The 17,677-nt window shown below is 45.0% G+C and overlaps 1 pseudogene; it reads right to left on the reverse strand.

Annotated features, from left to right (window-relative positions):
* LOC133250048 (small ribosomal subunit protein eS6-like) lies at positions 1–16,884 on the reverse strand (annotated as a pseudogene).
* Between the last annotated feature and the right edge of the window lie 793 nt (positions 16,885–17,677).

The following is a 17,677-nucleotide window of genomic DNA, read 5'->3' on the forward strand; positions in this document are numbered from 1 at the left end:
TCACACTTTATTCTCATGCTTCCAGGTTTGTGGGTTGACCGTGGTGGGGTCTACTTCAGGCTGTGGGTTTGGCAGGACAGACTCCAGGTTGGGAGTCAGGTTCAGGTTGACTCCAAGTGTGTGGATCCCAGGGCACAGGGGAAAGGGCAGTGGCCTTGCAGAGGGGGACACCAGAGTTAAGAACTAAGCCAAATGGCCTGAACATGGAAGGCCTCTAGCAGTGTCATGACTGGCATTCCATTGGCCAAAATATGTTTTGAAACCAAGTCCAATATGGAAGGAGCAGGAACACAGGCTGAGCCCCCAGCGGGAGGGAGAGTAAGTACTGCTCAGTGATGATACAAACAATGGCAATTATGCTGCACGGTGCTAGGAGAAGCTGCCCTATTGTGGTGAAACAAGGATTCCTTTTGTTCCAGTTGCCTGTTTGCAACACTGACACATGGTGCACGGACCTGGAAAATGGGGCCCAAAGCCATCCAAACTCAGCTAAAATCAGTTCATTTCAGAGCTGTCATCACCCTCTGATGATGTTAAGCCCGGCAAATTGTGGTCCGTCTCCAGCTTCCGGGAGGCCACTGGCAGAAGGTGGGGAGGAGTCGGTGGGAAGATATCCCAGTTCCTTTTTCAGGGAAGAGCTCTCATTTCATTCCAGTTTGGAGCGGTGGAAGCTATACCCAGGGCCTTCCCCAGCATCTCCTGCCCTGGTTCCTGCCTCAACTCTCTTCTCCCCTTATCATCATTTAGGTTTTCCTTCCTCCTTCTCCAACATTCTGGAAGATTCAGTCACTCTATCACTTCATCAATAGGCATTAATTGACACCTTTTTTATAGCAAGCACTGTTCATGATGCTGGAGACAAGAGGAGAACAGGACTGGTCTGATCCCCATTTTTGTGGAGCTTAAGGTCTAGCAGGAGCAGACAGGTAACAAACAAGTAAATAAAATGAAGGTGGTCACTGGGGAGGGGCAGGGTGCTCCTCAGGACAGACAGGGTGGAGAGGGGAGCAGAGAAAAGGAAGGACAGGAGAGGAGGGAGCTCCAGGCCACTTGGTACCAGATTAGCCCCTTACTAGGGGAACCCCTTTCACAGGCTGGTTCCATGAAGCTGTGAACTGCTCTACTTCAGTCAGAGGCCACATTCGATTCAGCACACGCTCATGTGGTGTCTTTGTCAGCAAGATCTCCTGACCCCCCGTGCCTTGTATGGTCCTGTGGATAACACATGAAGGAGATGAGGGATGGGGGATGTGAGGAGGGGGGTACACAGAAACAGGTGGGAAGGAGAACCATAGCAGCTCCCGCCACTCCTTCTATGGGGCAGACTGGGTGGTCTGACATCCCTCTGCAAGCAACAGCTTCATGCAGAAAAATGGGTGTGCCACCTGAGAGAATCCAACCTTGCCTGTTTTCTAAAGCCAAGGTTCTCTGTGGGGACAGGGGTGATTTTGCCTCCAGGGGACACTTGGCAATGTCTGGAGGCATTTCTGATGCCCAGTTTGGAGAGGGAGTGCTACTGGCCCCTAGTGTGTAAGGGCCAGGGATGCAGCTAAACACCCTGCAACCCACAGGACAGAATTATCTGGCTCAGAATGTCCCTAGCGCCCACATGCTCTAGAGAAATGCTTGTTGGCCTTACAGTCATTTCTGCAAGGACTTGATTTACTGTCTAGATACCACCTTGTTTCCCTTGAGGCAGGGAGATACATGCACATCACAAAACTCAGAGAGTGCAGTAGGGTCCATGGTAAAAGGGTGCCCCCTGCTCTTCCCCACCACTCAGCCTGCTTCCTTTTGCAGCCCCTTCCATACAGCCTCTGAGGTCTTTGAACAGACTCTGTCAGCCTCCTCCTAAAGTCCCCACTCTGCTCTCCTGCTGCTGCTGCTGCTAAGTCGCTTCAGTCATGTCCAACTCTGTGTGACCCCATAGACGGCAGCCCACTAGGCTCCCCTGTCCCTGGGATTCTCCAGGCAAGAACACTGGAGCGGGTTGCCATTTCCTTCTCCAATACATGAAAGTGAAAAGTGTAAGTGAAGTCACTCAGTTGTGCCCAACTCTTAGTGACCTCATGGACTGCAGCCTACCAGGCTCCTCCATCCATGGGATTCTCCAGGAAAGAGTACTGGAGTGGGTTGCCATTTCCTTCTCCACCTGCTCTCCTAGACCCCCCAGAAGTTGCTCTCTGTGACCCCTAAGTTTTCCCTCAGGGACTATTTTCTCTGGCCCTGGGAGCAGCTTTAGCAAGCTAGAGTGACTGTCCTGGAAGTAGCCCTCAACCAAAGACAGATGGAACATTGGCAGATAAATAGCCCGACCCCTGACCCCACCGGTGAGATCATTGTGAGGTGAAATTACTGCCCTTTTCTGGACCCTCCCAGTAGGACTGCACGCCTGTTCTTCAGTGGGAACTAGTGATGACGCTCTTAACTGACTCCCTTTCCTTCTCTGCCTACCCAGACATTCTTTGCCTTTCTACTTCCTGTTAGAGTTTCCTGGGATCCTAGAAAATGACATATACTTATATTCCTCTCTTAAAGTATGACTCCAGAGGAACACAAATTAAGATGGCTGTAAATATGTATACATAAACATATATGTAATATACGTATGTAATGTAATATATATGCATGTAATGTAATAGATTCATATATATTATATATTGCCTATTGTGCACATTCAAGCTGCGTGCTCAGTTATGTCCATCTCTTTGCAACCCCTTGGACTGTAGCCCGCCAGGCTCCTCTGTCCATGAGATTTTTCAGGCAAGATTACTGGAGTGAGTTCCCATTTCTTTCTCCAGGGTAGTCTTCCTGATTCAGGGATCAACCCACATCACCTGTATCTCCTGCACTGGCAGACAGATTCTTTCACCACTGAGCCACCTGGGAAGTCCACTGCATATATGTATATTATAGATTACATTGCACATGCATATCATATGCAAACATATTACACATTAAATTTATCATGTACATGTGATATGATGTATGCACACATATATGTACATGTATATATTACATTATACACACTAAATATTTGTGTCCTTCTCATATTTATATGTTGAAAACCCCCTCTGTGATGGTATTAGGAGGTGGGGTCTTTGGGAGGTGATTAGGTCATAAGAGTGGAGCCCATACAAATGGGATTAATGCCCTTATAAAAGAGACCCTAGGGAGCCCTCGCAGCCTCTTTCCACAATGTAAAGGTACAAGAAGTCAGCAAGGGAGAAGAGGGCCCACATCAGAACCCGAACATGCTGGCACCCTGATCTAGGATTTCCAGCCCCCAGGACTGTGAGAAATAAATTCCTGTTGTACATAAGCCACCCAGCCTATGATTATGTTTGTTGCAGCAGTCTGAATAGACCAAGACGATATGTGTGTATACATACATACATATATACATAAATAGACATACCTATGGATGTGTGTGTGTGAGTGCTCAGTCGCTTCAGTCACACCCAACTCTTTGTGACCCTATAGACCCACATAGGAAGAAGGTAATGGCAACCTACTCCAGTATTCTTGCCTAGAGAATCCTAGGGACAGAGGAGCCTGGTGGGCTGCTGTCCATAGGGTCGCACAGAGTCGGACACGACTGAAGCAACTTAGCATGCATGCATGCATTGGAGAAGGAAATGGCAACCCACTCCAGTGTTCTTGCCTGGAGAATCCCAGGGACGGAGGAGCCTGGTGGGCTGCCATCTATGGGGTTGCCTAGAGTCAGACATGATTGAAGCGACTTAGCAGCAGCAGCAGCAGACCCACATAGCCTGTCAGGCTCTTCTGTGCATGGGATTCTCCAGGCAAGAATACTGGAGTGGGTTTTCACGCCCTCCTCCAGGGGATCTTCCCAACCCAGGGATAGAACCTGGGTCTCCTGCATCTTCTGCATTGCAAAGGGACTCTTACTGCTGAGCCACCAGCAAAGTTCTCACACATACATACATATAAATAAATATATATATATATTTACATGGATAATGATATTCCTCATCTTGCTTTTTCACTTAATTATGCATCCTGTTCCTTGTTAGCATAGAGAGCTATCTCATACTTTTATTGGAAGCATTTGTATTTCATTGTATCATAATGTATGGACATCTGGATAGTTTTTAATCTTCTGTTTTTATAAATGGTGCTGAAGTGACTATCATATATTTGATACAATCTCTTCCAGTGGAACTGCTGGGCCATGAGGCATGTGCATTTAAAATTTTGATGGACATTGGCAACTTTTTCTCCATAAAGCCTATACCAATTTTTATCTTCTCATTAACAAAGTGTAAGAGTAGGAACTCAGTGCTGAAAAGATGGAGCCAAATGTTAGTACAACCCTTGTCCATGCTTTAGTCACTGCCCAAAGCATTTTTCTCTATTCTGTACATTAGAGAAGGATATGAGCTTGGAACACCCAGGCTCTGAAATCACAGGTGAATGAATGCAGCCTGGCAGCACACAGGTAGTGCGTCTGAAAGTGTGATGCTCACATGCACACATAAAAATGCACAGACACACAGACACACACACACACCATAATTCCCATGCTTAGTGAGGTTTCTAAGTCAGATTCAATAATAAGACACTGAGAGAACATATGCATTTCCTGTGACAGCACCCCCTTAAAATGTAATAAATTCAAATGCGTTTGGAGCACTATGTGCCTGGCAGAGAGTCACATGTCTTCGTTGTGTCCAGTTGCCACTTCGAAAGCTTTGTTGATGATCATGCTCTTATGCCTGTTTTTTTGGTTTTTCTGAAAGGAGACTGAGTCACAGAGTTGGCGATTGACCCCGTATCAGTAGAAGGAAGTAGTTCAAATCATGGTCTCTGTAACCCAAACTGCCCCAGTTTAAATCCTGGCTTGTGTTCCTTTTAGCTGGGTAGCTGTAGACAAGTTGCCCTTCCTCTCTGTTACTTCAGTTTCTTCTTCTGTGAAATGGAGACACTGTTGTGAAGAAAAAGACAGAAAATGCTCAGTAAATTTTGAAGAACATCTGTCTGACTCTTCAAGCTGGAATTTTTGTCACTGTATTTTCCTGTATCCCATTAGACCAGTTCATTTTTAAAAATAAAAATAACATTTATACATCTAAGGCTCTAAGAAAATAAGTGAAAGAGATAAATCACAAGTTGTATTTCAGAAATTCTCAAAGTACACTTGAAAATGTGGCTGGAACCACCCTCATACCTGCATAGCACGGATGGCTGGGCTAGATGATGAGAGCAGATGACACCACTGTGAGTGGTCATGCTGCTGCTGCTGCTGCTAAGTCGCTTCAGTCGTGTCCGACTCTGTGCGACCCCAGAGACGGCAGCCCACCAGGCTCCTCTGTCCCTGGGATTCTCCAGGCAAGAACACTGGAGTGGGTTGCCATTTCCTTCTCCAATGCATGAAAGTGAAAACTGAAAGTGAAGTAGCTCAGTCGTGTCCGACTCTGTGTGACCCCATGGACTGCAGCCTACTAGGCTCCTCCGCCCATGGAACTTTCCAGGCAAGAGTACTGGAGTGGGGTGCCATCGCCTTCTCCAGTGAGTGGCCATAATGGAGGCAAAAATCAGCACCGACTGCTATGCTTATCTGCAGAAACCCAGGCTCTCTGCCTTCTAGAATAATTTGATCCATACCATCTGGCAGCTTGTAAGAAGAAGAAAAAGCAGAAGAGAAAGAAGAAACAGCAGCCATGTAGCATGAATGTAATTCCCAATTTGAGTTATACACTCTCATGTAATATGAGCCAAATTTAAATATGTCAACATCTCAACAATTGCTGATTTTTCAAGTGCTATACTATGCATCTGGCGGGCGCTCATTGAATGCTCTTCAATGATGGTGACGCAAATGTATTTACTAAAATATAGTGTATTGAAAAAATAAATAGTATATTGTGATGTCCTTTAGCTTGCATTTGCATAAATTGGCACTCTCTGAAATAAGTGGTTGAGATTTAAAAGAACATGGTATGTTTTTAAATGTTCAAAGACTCATAATTATAGAGCTTACAAATCCTTTAGTTCATTTCCCTCATTTAAAGTGTAGGAAAATTTAGTCCAAGATTAATTTTTGCTAATGAGAGAGAGAGAATAGGGTGTGAGCCAAGCACCCTGGACACCTAGCAAGGAGGGAAATGGGGGAGAGAGGTGAAGATCAGTGGACGCTGGACCACTCTGGCTCCTGAGCACCCTGCCTCCCTCCTCTCTTCTGCAGTGACTTCCTGGAGAGGAAGCAGGGGGTGTACCTCCTAACCAGGTGTAGCTTCTCCGCTTCTGTCCTTCAGGTTTGCTCTGGGATGGAAACGATGTGTTTGTGGTTTATTAGGAAGGATTATCATAAAGGGAAAGAAGAACCTGTAGAAGGGAAAGATGGAGGGAGAAGATGAGCCATGATGCCTCCAGGAAGCCTCCAGACAACTCTTTGGAACGTTCAGAAGCCAGGGTGTCCCTTCAGATTGTCCCAAGCTGAGATAAGGGGACCTTATAAAGGGGGCCTTTATAGTCCACATTGGCCAGTCATTAGATGTGAGTCACTGCAGGTGAGGTGGTTCCCTTCTGTTCAGGTGGTTCCTAAAGCGAGCTGATAGCTGAGGGCTAGGTGCAATAGCATTCTCAGAATCCAAGGAGAGCCCTCCATGCCTAAAGGAGCTGTTGGCAGCACATCATAGTGCCCATCACACCAGGACAGAGTCTGGTACGGAGTGAGCCATCAGGAAATGTCTGTTGGATGGATGAACCCACCTAAGGCTCAGAACAGAACTGCAAGGATGGAATGGTCTGTCACCTTTACAGTATGCTTTAGGGGTACAAAAAGAGAAGAGTTCAGTTCAGTTCAGTTCAGTTGCTCAGTCGTGTCTGACTCTTTGCGACCCCATGGACTGCAGCACACTAGGCTTCCCTGTCCATCACCAGCTCCCGGAGCTTGCTCAAACTCATGTCCATCGCGTTGGTGATGACATCCAACCATCTTATCCTCTGTATTTCCCTTCTCCTCCCATCTCCAATCTTCCTCAGCATCAGGGTCTTTTTCAATGAGTCAGTTCTTTGCATCAGGCGGCCAAAGTATTGGAGTTTCAGCTTCAGCATGAGTCATTGCAATGAACATTCAGGACTGATTTCAGTTAGGATTGACTGGTTGGATCTCCTTGCAGTCCAAGGGACTCTCAAGAGTCTTCTCCAACACCACAGTTCAAAAGCATCAATTCTTTGGTGCTCAGCTTTCTTTATACTCCAACTTTCACATCCATACATGACTACTGGAAAAACCATAGCTTTGACTAGACAGACCTTTGTTGGTAAAGTAATGTCTCTGCTTTTTTACATGCTGTCTAGGTTGGTCATAGCTTTTCTTCCAAGGAGCAAGCATCTTTTAATTTCATGGCTGCAGCCACCATCTGCAGTGATTTTGGAGCCCCCCAAAATAAAGTCTCTCACTGTTTCTATTGTTTCCCCATCTATTTGCCATGAAGTGATGGGATCAGATGCCATGATCTAAGTTTTCCTCATGTTGAGATGAGTTCACCCAAGGTAAAATAAAACTCCATTCTTTTCTGCCTCTCTAGTATCTGGAATTTCTTCAAGGTTCCTGGGCAATGGAGGCAATCCTGAGCAAGGTCTACCCCTATGATGTGCAGTTCTAGGACAACTCGTGGTACTGTGTTGAAAGCTACTTGTTAATTTCCTTCTTCTTTGGATGCTAGAAAATGCAGACGTAATTGGCACCTCACCTACATTAATGCACAGAACTTTGGGAGCTTCACGACTATGCTCTCTGCCTCCTACCCTCAAACTAGTTGATATCTCTTCCTAATGTGTAGTTTTCCGTGATTCTTATGTTCTAATGTGAAGTTTCCCTGATTCTTATATTTTAGCACTCATTTATGTCTTACTATTTTGATGTGTCTCTGAAAGCTTCTCTGAGCTCTGTGGAACAAGGCCAAGTATGAACACACATATACTGAAAGTTTATTATATTCTCTCAACACTTAGTGGTTGGTATCCAGTCTCACTGACATTGACTCTCATTCTATGACATCAAGGCTAATGGATGAGATCAGCAGGATTATTCTGGGGTCTTTAATGTGATGTCTTCACCTTGGAATGCTCTTTTTTGGCTCAGTGAGTGAGTGAAGTCACTCAGTCATGTCCAACTCTTTGCAACCCCATGGACTGTAGACTACCAGGCTTTTCAGTCCACAGGATTTTCCAGGCACGAGTACTGGAGTGGGTTGCCATTTCCTTCTCCCAGAGATCTTCCCGACTCAGAGATTGAACCTGGGTCTTCCGCATTGCAGGCAGATGCTTTACCGTCTGAGCCACCAGGGAAGCCCTCTTTTGGCTCAACAAAGATATCTTTAGGCAGTTGGAAGCATTCTTTATAAGCCCTACTTGTGTGAACTTTTATGTAATGCACTTTTATTTCCTAGATTTAGTTAATATATTAAATATAGGTCTTAAAAGCACTGTTGCAGTCCTTAAGGCATAACTAAATATTTTCAGCCATTGCCTATTGATTCTGCTTTGAAAATGCTAACATCCAGACCCTTTGGTGTGAACAACAACTTCTTCAGGTCCCCTGGTCTCTGTAGGGTGGGCAGTACTGGTCTCTGGAGGGTGACAGGTGATCTTAGCCTCTGTCCTTGAGGAGATAGCAACAGCAACGTTCTTAAAGCAAAACTGTCTTTGAAAAAGTCTGCTCACCAACTCAGTGTCATTGAGGCAGCCAAGAAATTGAAGTCTTCGTCCATTTAAGTCTGGGAAAAACTTGCTTTCATCATTTTTAAATTTAGTTTTGGCTGTGCTGGGTCTTCGTTGCTGCACAGGCTTTCTCTAGCTGTGGCAAGTAGGCGGTTACCCTCTAGTTGTGGTGCTTGGGCTTCTCACTGCGGTGGCTTCTCTTGTTGCAGAACTCGGGCTCTAGGGTGAGGGCCTCAGCAGTTGTGGCATGTTGGCTCAGTGGTTGTGGCTCCTGGGCACCAGGGCACAGGCTCAGTAGTTGCGGCCCATGGGCTTTGTTGCCTTGTGATATGTGGGGTCTTCCCAGATCAAAAATTGGAACTCGTGTCTCCTGCACTGGCAGGTGGGTTCTTTACCACTGAGCCACCAGGGAAGCCCTCATCATGTCTGAGATGAATATTAAAAGCAAATGAAGAAGCTGTATGATAAATTTTCTTTTGAAATATAGTTGATTTGTAATGTTGTGTTTCAGGTGTACAGCAAAGTGAATCAATCATACATACATACGTATCCACCTGTATGATGTTTTTTGATGGGACTCAAACCTGGTGCAGCTGAGTGAGATTCAAATTGTAAAATGAAGTGTGAATTCTAATTTATAGCCACTGCTATAGACTGGGCTTTTGGGAATCTACTCCTGACATGCTCTGGCTTAGTGGGTACTGAGGCTGCCGTGGGTTTCTGGATCCACCCAGATATACATGTGCCACTGGACTCAGAAACGAGTGTCTTTCTCAGAGTAGAGCTAAAATTCTCTCAGATCCATAACAGGCTACATGAATACCCTTCCAGTCTCTGGAACATGGATCTTTAATTTGATCTTTTGTTTAAGGAAAAATTTAGAAGATTATATGAAGGAAATAGCTGGAAGGCAGCCGCAGCAAAAGCTGGAGTTGCCGTGGGCAACACCTTGGTGTCACAGTTGGAAGAAGGAGGGCCAGCCAGGGAACAGGAAGGAGGCGCGTGGTGTTGGGGTGAGTGCCGCCCCAAGCCAGTCTTAATTTTGTTTTTTGTTTATTTTCTCATCTATTCATTCTAAAACTATTTATTGAAACCTTACTATGACTCAGGCACATCTAGTGAGGTTGGTAAAGAACTGAATGGGAAAAGAGAAAGGAGTGTGAAAAGTATTAGAATGAAGGACACGTGGGGTAATAGAGGAGCCCAAAGGAGAAGTCGGAGAAGGCAATGGCACCTCACTCCAGTATTCTTGCCTGGGAAATCCCATGGATGGAGGAGCCTGGAAGGCTGCAGTCCATGGGGTCACTGAGGGTCGGACATGACTGAGCGACTTCACTTTCACTTTTCACTTTCATGCTTTGGAGAAGGAAATGGCAACCCACTCCAGTGTTCTTGCCTGGAGAATCCCAGGGACAGGGAGCCTGGTGTCCAACACAGAGTTGGACACAACTGAAGCGACTTAGCAGCAGCAGCAAAGGAGAAGCAGGGAATATATCAGAGGAAATTATGTCTAAGAGGAATGGAGATGAAGAAAATGTTCCAGGTAGAGGAACAGTGTGCACGAAAGCCTGGAGAAAGGCTCTCTTGAGAATGAGGTATTTGTGGAGAAGTCCAGTTGGCTGGAGCCCCAAGTGTGAGAGAAGGGGAGGGATGGAGGCAGGTGAACTGAGGAGTCAGGCAGGTGCAAGAGAAGCGGTCTGGGCTTTATTATGGGGTCAGTGAGGAGCCATTTTGAAAGGTCTGGAGTAAGGATAACACAATCAGATTTTTGTTTTTAACAGGTCAATAATCTGGGCAAGAGATTATTGCCACTTGGTCTCATATAGTGACAGCAGCCACAGAAGTGGATGTCCTCCAAACGTGGTTAGGAGGCAGCGTGTCCAGGCTGGGGTGGTCTTCCAGCCGGACTCTAGTACTGAGGAATCGGGAGTGAGGGGCTGGGGTCCTGCTGCTGCGAGTCCCCGTGGAGCTCAATCACCTATTGGATTGTCCCTGAAGAAGGACTTGTTTCCCAGGAGTGACTTGAAATGAGGATGAGATCTCCAGGGTGGATTCTTGCTCAGGACAAATGCAAAACAGAATCTTAGATTGCTCGGCATCTGAACTCTAAGTTGGCCCATGCTGACCGCCCTGATCTCTAAGCTGGTCCCACTCTGACCTTGATTTCTGTCGTCAGCCCCTTTTATTCTGAGCAGGGAGAATCTTCTCCTTAAGCAGGCCCAGCCATTGGTTTCAGATGCAGCCTTCATCAGGTGCTTAATGAAGCAGCACCTCAGCTCTGAGGATGTGTGTGAATGAGCTTTGTAAACAGTCAAGGGCTGGATGATGTAGGGCTGGAGGCTTCTCCCAGCTAGATAAGGCCTTCCTCTCACATGTGTGTGAGAAAGTGAGCTTCAGTATTTAGCCTATTAAAAATATATTATGGAGGACTTCCCTGGCAGTCCTGTGGTTAAAACTCTGTGCTGCCAGTGCAAGGGATGTGGGTTTAATCCCTGTGTGAGGAAACTAAGAGCTCACATGCCAGGTGGCACAAACAAAAATTTTTAAAAAATGTATTACTGAACACCTATGCTGTGTAAGGCACCACCAGAGGCACAACCTGTACATTATTTGTCTGTCTATGCTCAGTCTCTGGCACAGGCCTGAGAGAGAGAAGTTGGGTGTTGCTGTACTATGAAATGAGTCTCGGAACCCTCCAGGAACATCTCCACATTGATGGCTCACCTCTGTCTTACTGCAGAGGTTAAAGCCATGGGCTCCTGAGTCAGGCTGGAATGCAATTTCCCGATGGTTCACTTGCAAGCTTGGCAAATCACTTTACTTCTGTAAATAAATCTCAGTGATGTCACCTATCAAATGGAGGAGCCCTGAGGTCAAAGCACCCAAAATTACCACTTTTGTAAGCCCCAAGTTGACAATTTCAGATGAGTTGACCACCTCTGATAGAAGGTTGTTGTGAGGATTATATGAGATTATGTATTAAAATTTTTCATCTAGACCCTGTCACAAGGTAGGGAGTCCTCTTGACCTACTCTTTTTATAATAATAAAAAATAACAACAATGATAATAAAATAAAATAAAATTATTATTTATACTTGGAGAGGACAGTTTGGGATGTGGGTACTGAGGGGGCTACTTCTCCAGCTCTCAGATTCCACTTAGAGTTATCTCTGAGTGCTCCTGGTCTCTTGCCACACCCCTCAATCTTCCCCTTGGAGGTGGAGTGATTTACCTGGCTCGTGAGTGATAGTCATTGGTCCATGTTTTTTGATGGGGAGGAACAAACTCAATGAGGAAACTAGAGGTGTGTATGTGTGTGCCTCTAGTTTTCTCATTGGGTTAGTTCCACTCCACCAAAAAGCATGGACCAATGGTATGCAGGGCTTCCCTAGTGGCTCAGCTGGAAAAGAATCTGCCTGCAATGCAGGAGACCTGTGTTCGATCCCAGGGTTGGGAAGAACCCCTGGAGAAGGGAATGTCAACCCACTCTAGTATTCTTGTCTGCAGAATCCCATGGACAGCGTTTGGCAGGCTATAGTCCATGGGATCACAAAGGGTCAGGCACAGCTGAGTGACTAACACACACACGTGTGTGTTTGCAGCTCTCTCTGCCCTCCTCACCCTTCACCATCCTGCCCTAGACCAATGCCAGGCAGCCATCCTTCACCAGACATCTGTTCTATAGACTCACCCTCCCCCTGCCCATACCCAGCTTTAAAATGGGGTGTGCAGGAGTAGAGTCAGCAGAAGGAGGAATCCCACATTTAAGTCCTACCCTGCAATCCAGATTTTAGTAGCAACAAAGCAGATGTTTTGATATCCATCTCCTCATTCCTGGCTCTCTCATTTGATTGAGAATTGGAGAGAGTGGAGAGCAGTGTAGTTAATTAGTTCCCTCGGCCCACGCAGAAGGGACCGGACCAGTACCTCCAGGAAGATGTCGTGGCAACAACCTGCTTGGATGTGTTGGAAGAAAGCCTAGCCTGGCAGGGAAAGGAGGTAGCTCAATGTGGCCACAGTAAGTCATTTCATGTCTTTGGCTGGGGCTGGCTGGGCAGGCAAGATCAAGTAGAGTATCCCTGGGGGATTTGCTTTCTGTGACTGCCAGAATCCCGATGCCCAAGTCCCTGATATAAAATGGCTTAGTCCAGACAGCCCTCTCCATCCTCAGATGCAATCATTCCAGCATGGAATTCCATTTTGCATCACTGCTATCCAGGGGAGGGAGTTCCAATTTGTCGGGTGGGGAAGGGCAAACATGTCCTTGGTCATCCTAGCCAGAGAAAATTTCCTCACTAGGGGAATTTTTTCCTCAGGCCTCTGCCTTTGAGCATCCTCTCTCGCTTTCTGTCCTTCCAGAAACTTTTTCTTCTCTACCCAAATTCCTGTTCCTTTCTCTCCCTGAGCAGTTCAGCCCCTGCTTTCTCACCCTCTGCCCACCCTGAGCCAAGTCTGTACTCATAGCTCTTCCTCGTGCCCTGCTGTAGCCTCTCTCCTGTGGCTTTTCAGCAGGGCAGAGTCAGGGACTGGCAAAGCTGGATGAGAAAGAAGATCATATCCTTATTGTCACTAGCCTTTAATGCAGATTTAGCATTTCCTTTAATTATGAATGTAGGTAACCAACCACAAAAGTTTCAGCAGAGCTTGTGAAAGTGTCATTAACAGAACTCATAGATATTTCCATATCACACATATATAATTGTTACAGATATCTCAAAATATCATTAAGATTCACCAGAATTTTGACACTACAGTACTAGACCTGCTGCTAGCTATTACTAAATTGTTATTTAACTATTTTGGTAACTGTGTTTCCATATAACTGATTTCCTTTGACATCCTATGTTTTCATTTTATGCACTTTGGAGACATTACTCTGAGGAATCCAAAGATTTCACCCCATTGCCGAAGGGATCCATGGCACAATATAGATTTAGAATTTGTGCTTTGGTAGAAAAAAAGCACTGTGGAAGTTATGCAATTAGTTATTCTTTAACACGATCAATTCCCAGCTGGTGCTTCCACCTGTAGTCAGAGCCAGTGACCAGGAGGGTAGGGACGTGACGGTGGACCCTTGGTCTGTCCTGAGAAGGTGCAGCAGATGGTAATTCCCAAGCTGGCCCATCCCATGCCTTCCAAATGTGAGGCGGACTATCCTTCTGATTGGAGGGGCTGTCTGTTCTTTCTCCTCTTGAGTAACGGAGGGAATGTGATGATTGATGCAGCTTTCCAGGCCAGCTTTTGAGAAGTGAGAGGTGTTACTGTTTCCTCCAGGACAGGTCCCAGCTGACAGTCACATCAGCTGCCAATACTGAAGAAAGGAGGCTGATTGCAGGCCTGGCCACCACTGCAGCCAACACAGACCCAAGAACCACCTCACCCAGCCCAGCCTCCCCAGTCTGGAGAGGTAACAATGATTGTTGTTGCTTTAAGACACTAAGTATGGGAGGACTGGTTTCATAGCAATAGGAACCAGAATAAAAGGTATCTGGGCTTCCCTCATGGCACTAGTGGTAAAAAATCCACCTGCCAATGCAGGAGACTCAAGAGACGTGGGTTTCATCCCTGGGTTGGGACGAGGATGTGGGATGCGAGATTTTAGTTCCTCAACCAGGGAGCTTAGTGCCTGGACCACAGACCAGAGCCTCCTGCATTGGAAGATTGTAATCTTAACCACTGGACCACGAAGGAAGTCCCAGTTTACCTTATTTTTTAATTCCATGAGTGTAATGAACACTTCCCTATATACCCTGGATGCTACAGCTGTATTTTTTCAAGAAGGAAAACTTTTCCATTTTTAAAAGCACAGTTTTATTTTAAAGAGGGATCTGCTCAGTTCCATAATGCAGTAAAATCTGAAAAATTAGAATATGAAGACCCACTCAGGTTACTAAACAGGTTCTGAGTTAGTGAATATCTGTGCCATTTGTCAGGAAGGTAGATGTGTCATTTTCAATACTGACAAGTAACACAAACTAATAGGAGATGCAGTGCTGCCAGGAGAAAATTCTGCCAAATCGACTCAATGAGTTATAATCATTTATAATCAGTCCATTCATTAACTGGGCACAAAGGATGCTGTAAAGAGTTCAGAAGTGTTTTCCCATGTAGGTTAAATATACCCCTCCTGCCTCATTTGCTTATGTGGATACTTCAATCAACAATCTTGAATTTTATTCAAAGAAAAAAAGTAAGTTTCAATCTTGTCTTCATTTTCATTTTTCAAAAACTAGATTTTAAAAGAGTCCAAATGAATAAGCTTCTGGTATAAAATAGAAAAAAAAAAAAAAAAACCCAACCTAAAACCAAAGAAGTAACGGGAATAAATCAAAGAACCATGAATAGTCACTGAACATCACAAAGGGACATGGATTAAAGAGGAAAAAAGGACATGTTTTCTGTTTTCAGGCGCTTACATTTTAATCAGCGGCTGACAATGTAATTAAAAAAAGAAACTATATTGGCCAAATGTCAGGATTTGGCTAGGATTTTTATTTCTCCTTTTAGTAGTAGCAACAAAAGAATAGAGACATTTCCAAATTCTGGGCCCTCCAGCAAAATGCTTTAGAAAGCAGCTTTCTAATCATTCTAAAAATTACTCTTAAGAAGAAAAAACTAGAACAAACTAATTGCTCAAGAGATGTAGGCTGATCATAAAAAAAAGCATGTAAGACTACACAGAAGCAAAATAAGATAAAAATTACCTAAAATTCTTCTATTCAAAGATAAAGTGTTACTTTGTTTACATTCTTTTTGAATTTTTATTGCAAATGTTTACTTATATATATTTTCCCCAAATAATATTTTATTTAAAAATTTTTGTTTGTTTTTTGTTTTCTTTCTTTCTTTTTGCTGTAGCACAGCATGCAGGATCTTTGTTCCCCAACTAGGGATCTGCATTGGAAGGGCAGAGTCTTAACTACTGGATCTCCAGGTAAGTGCCCCAGATAGTATTTTACATATTGTTTGAAACCTATCTTTACCCTTCTCTCTCTCTCTTTTTTTTTTTTTTTTTGAGGTCTGATCTTGTTTATAAGGACTGATGCTAAAGCTGAAACTCCAGTACTTTGGCCACCTCATGCGAAGAGTTGACTCATTGGAAAAGAGTCTGATGCTGGGAGGGACTGGGGGCAGGAGGAGAAGGGGACGACAGAGGATGAGATGGCTGGATGGCATCACCAACTCAATGGACATGAGTCTGAGTGAACTCCGGGAGCTGGTGATGGACAGGGAGGCCTGGAGTGCTGCAGTTCATGGGGTCGCAAAGAGTCGGACAAGACTGAGCAACTGAATTGAACTAAACTGAGACTTAGAAATAAAAGCTCTTAGAGAGGACAGCCTTCGTCTCTTGGCGATTTACTCCTGGCATTTTTCTTTTGCCTCTTTATTCTCTTGGCCAAAAGTTTAGCATGTTTCTGCAGCCTTTTCCTTATTTTTCTCAGTATGCTGTTTCTTCAGCACAATATGTCCAGAACACCTGCAGTAACAAGACACTGAATCTTGGACGCTCTGGTCCTGGGTTTCTTACCTTCTTTGTTTAGGGGCTTTCTTACAACATCTGGGTGGATGCCATCTTTTTTAGAGAGACCTAAAGGTTTACGGATTCTGGAAGCTCTTTTGGACCCCAGGTGATGAGGCATAATAGTATTAGTGAGTCCAGGAATATCCTTATCCCCTTTTTGGGGGATGACCAAATTGTCAACACTCAGATTGGCATCCATAATGCAACCCCGAACAGATTAGGTCTTTCTTTCTCCTGTCCTCCTTGGTCTGTTATAGGAATGCCCCTTACTCAGCAGCAAGTGGACTTGGCCATGGGTCAAGACACCCTGATTCCTGGGGAAGCCCTGTTTGTTGTTACTGCTGCTAATTCAGACACACATAACCCTTCCATTCTTCACCCAGAGGATCAGCAGCAACTTCTGTGGCCATATGCTTCTTATAGAAGATATGAAGTTTTTGTTCATTGTCCACTTCAATGAGCTTCCAGCAGCCAGTGGCCAGGGAAGAGATGTTCAGCTTTATTCTGAGGCAGCGGAATGCCTCCAAGGTGCCACAAAGAGTCCCTTCCTCGTAATAATAAATCAGCAACATCATGTTTCTAGGGCAATAAATGAAAAATCACAATATCTATGAGCCTTCTTATACACAGGTATCCCATAATTTAGTTGACCAACCCCAACTATTGGATAATTTTTTTCCACCCAAAGCAATGTTATAATCAGTGGTCTCATTGTTGCCTCTCTGTCTACATCTTTTACTTCCACAGGAAATGATATGATGGATGAAAGAGCATAGCGTGTGCATTTACGAGAAACATTTCTCAGTTTGAATGAAATTCAAAATATCTAAGTAGTGTATCTGGTGAAGTCCGACAGAGATCTGATTAGCTGTGTGGTCTCAGACAAGTTGACTGCTGAGGGTCACACGGTGGGGAGAATGGCTGCCCTGTGGCTGTGAGGACGATTCAATGAAATAACACGTGTAGGTGTTGCCAGCACAGTGACCGGCACGTAGCAGGTGTTGCATAAATGTCAAGTCATTGCCTCCCTTGCCCCACCTAGTATGAAACTCAGTCTCATTCACACAGAGAGAGAGATAAGAGAGAGTAGGAAGAGAAGAGGGATGAAGGAGATGAAAGGGAAGGAGGAGACGGAGGAAAGGAGGAAGGAGAGAGGGAAGAGCAGAGATGGGTGGGAAGCGGGGATTAAGAGAACGGAGAAGGGGCCTACCAAACACAGAACGTATGTCTGCATGCCTCTTTTTGGAAGAAAAGACTCATGGTAGCTTTCATGCTTTTTCCTTTGTTTATTTTTCACGGCTAGAGTTTCCCCCACCCAGCACAGAAGCTTTACAGTGCGTTACTTCAGCATTTCCACCTGCCCTTTGGGTATTATCAAAGGTTAAAACCCACACAACAGGGCAGAGTAAAGCTTGTTTACTTGCAAGATTCATGTCTGGTCTTGAAAGGTATTTTTTCCCCTT

Source organism: Bos javanicus, chromosome 6, assembly GCF_032452875.1.
Source record: "Bos javanicus breed banteng chromosome 6, ARS-OSU_banteng_1.0, whole genome shotgun sequence".
NCBI classification, from domain to species: Eukaryota; Metazoa; Chordata; class Mammalia; order Artiodactyla; family Bovidae; genus Bos; species Bos javanicus.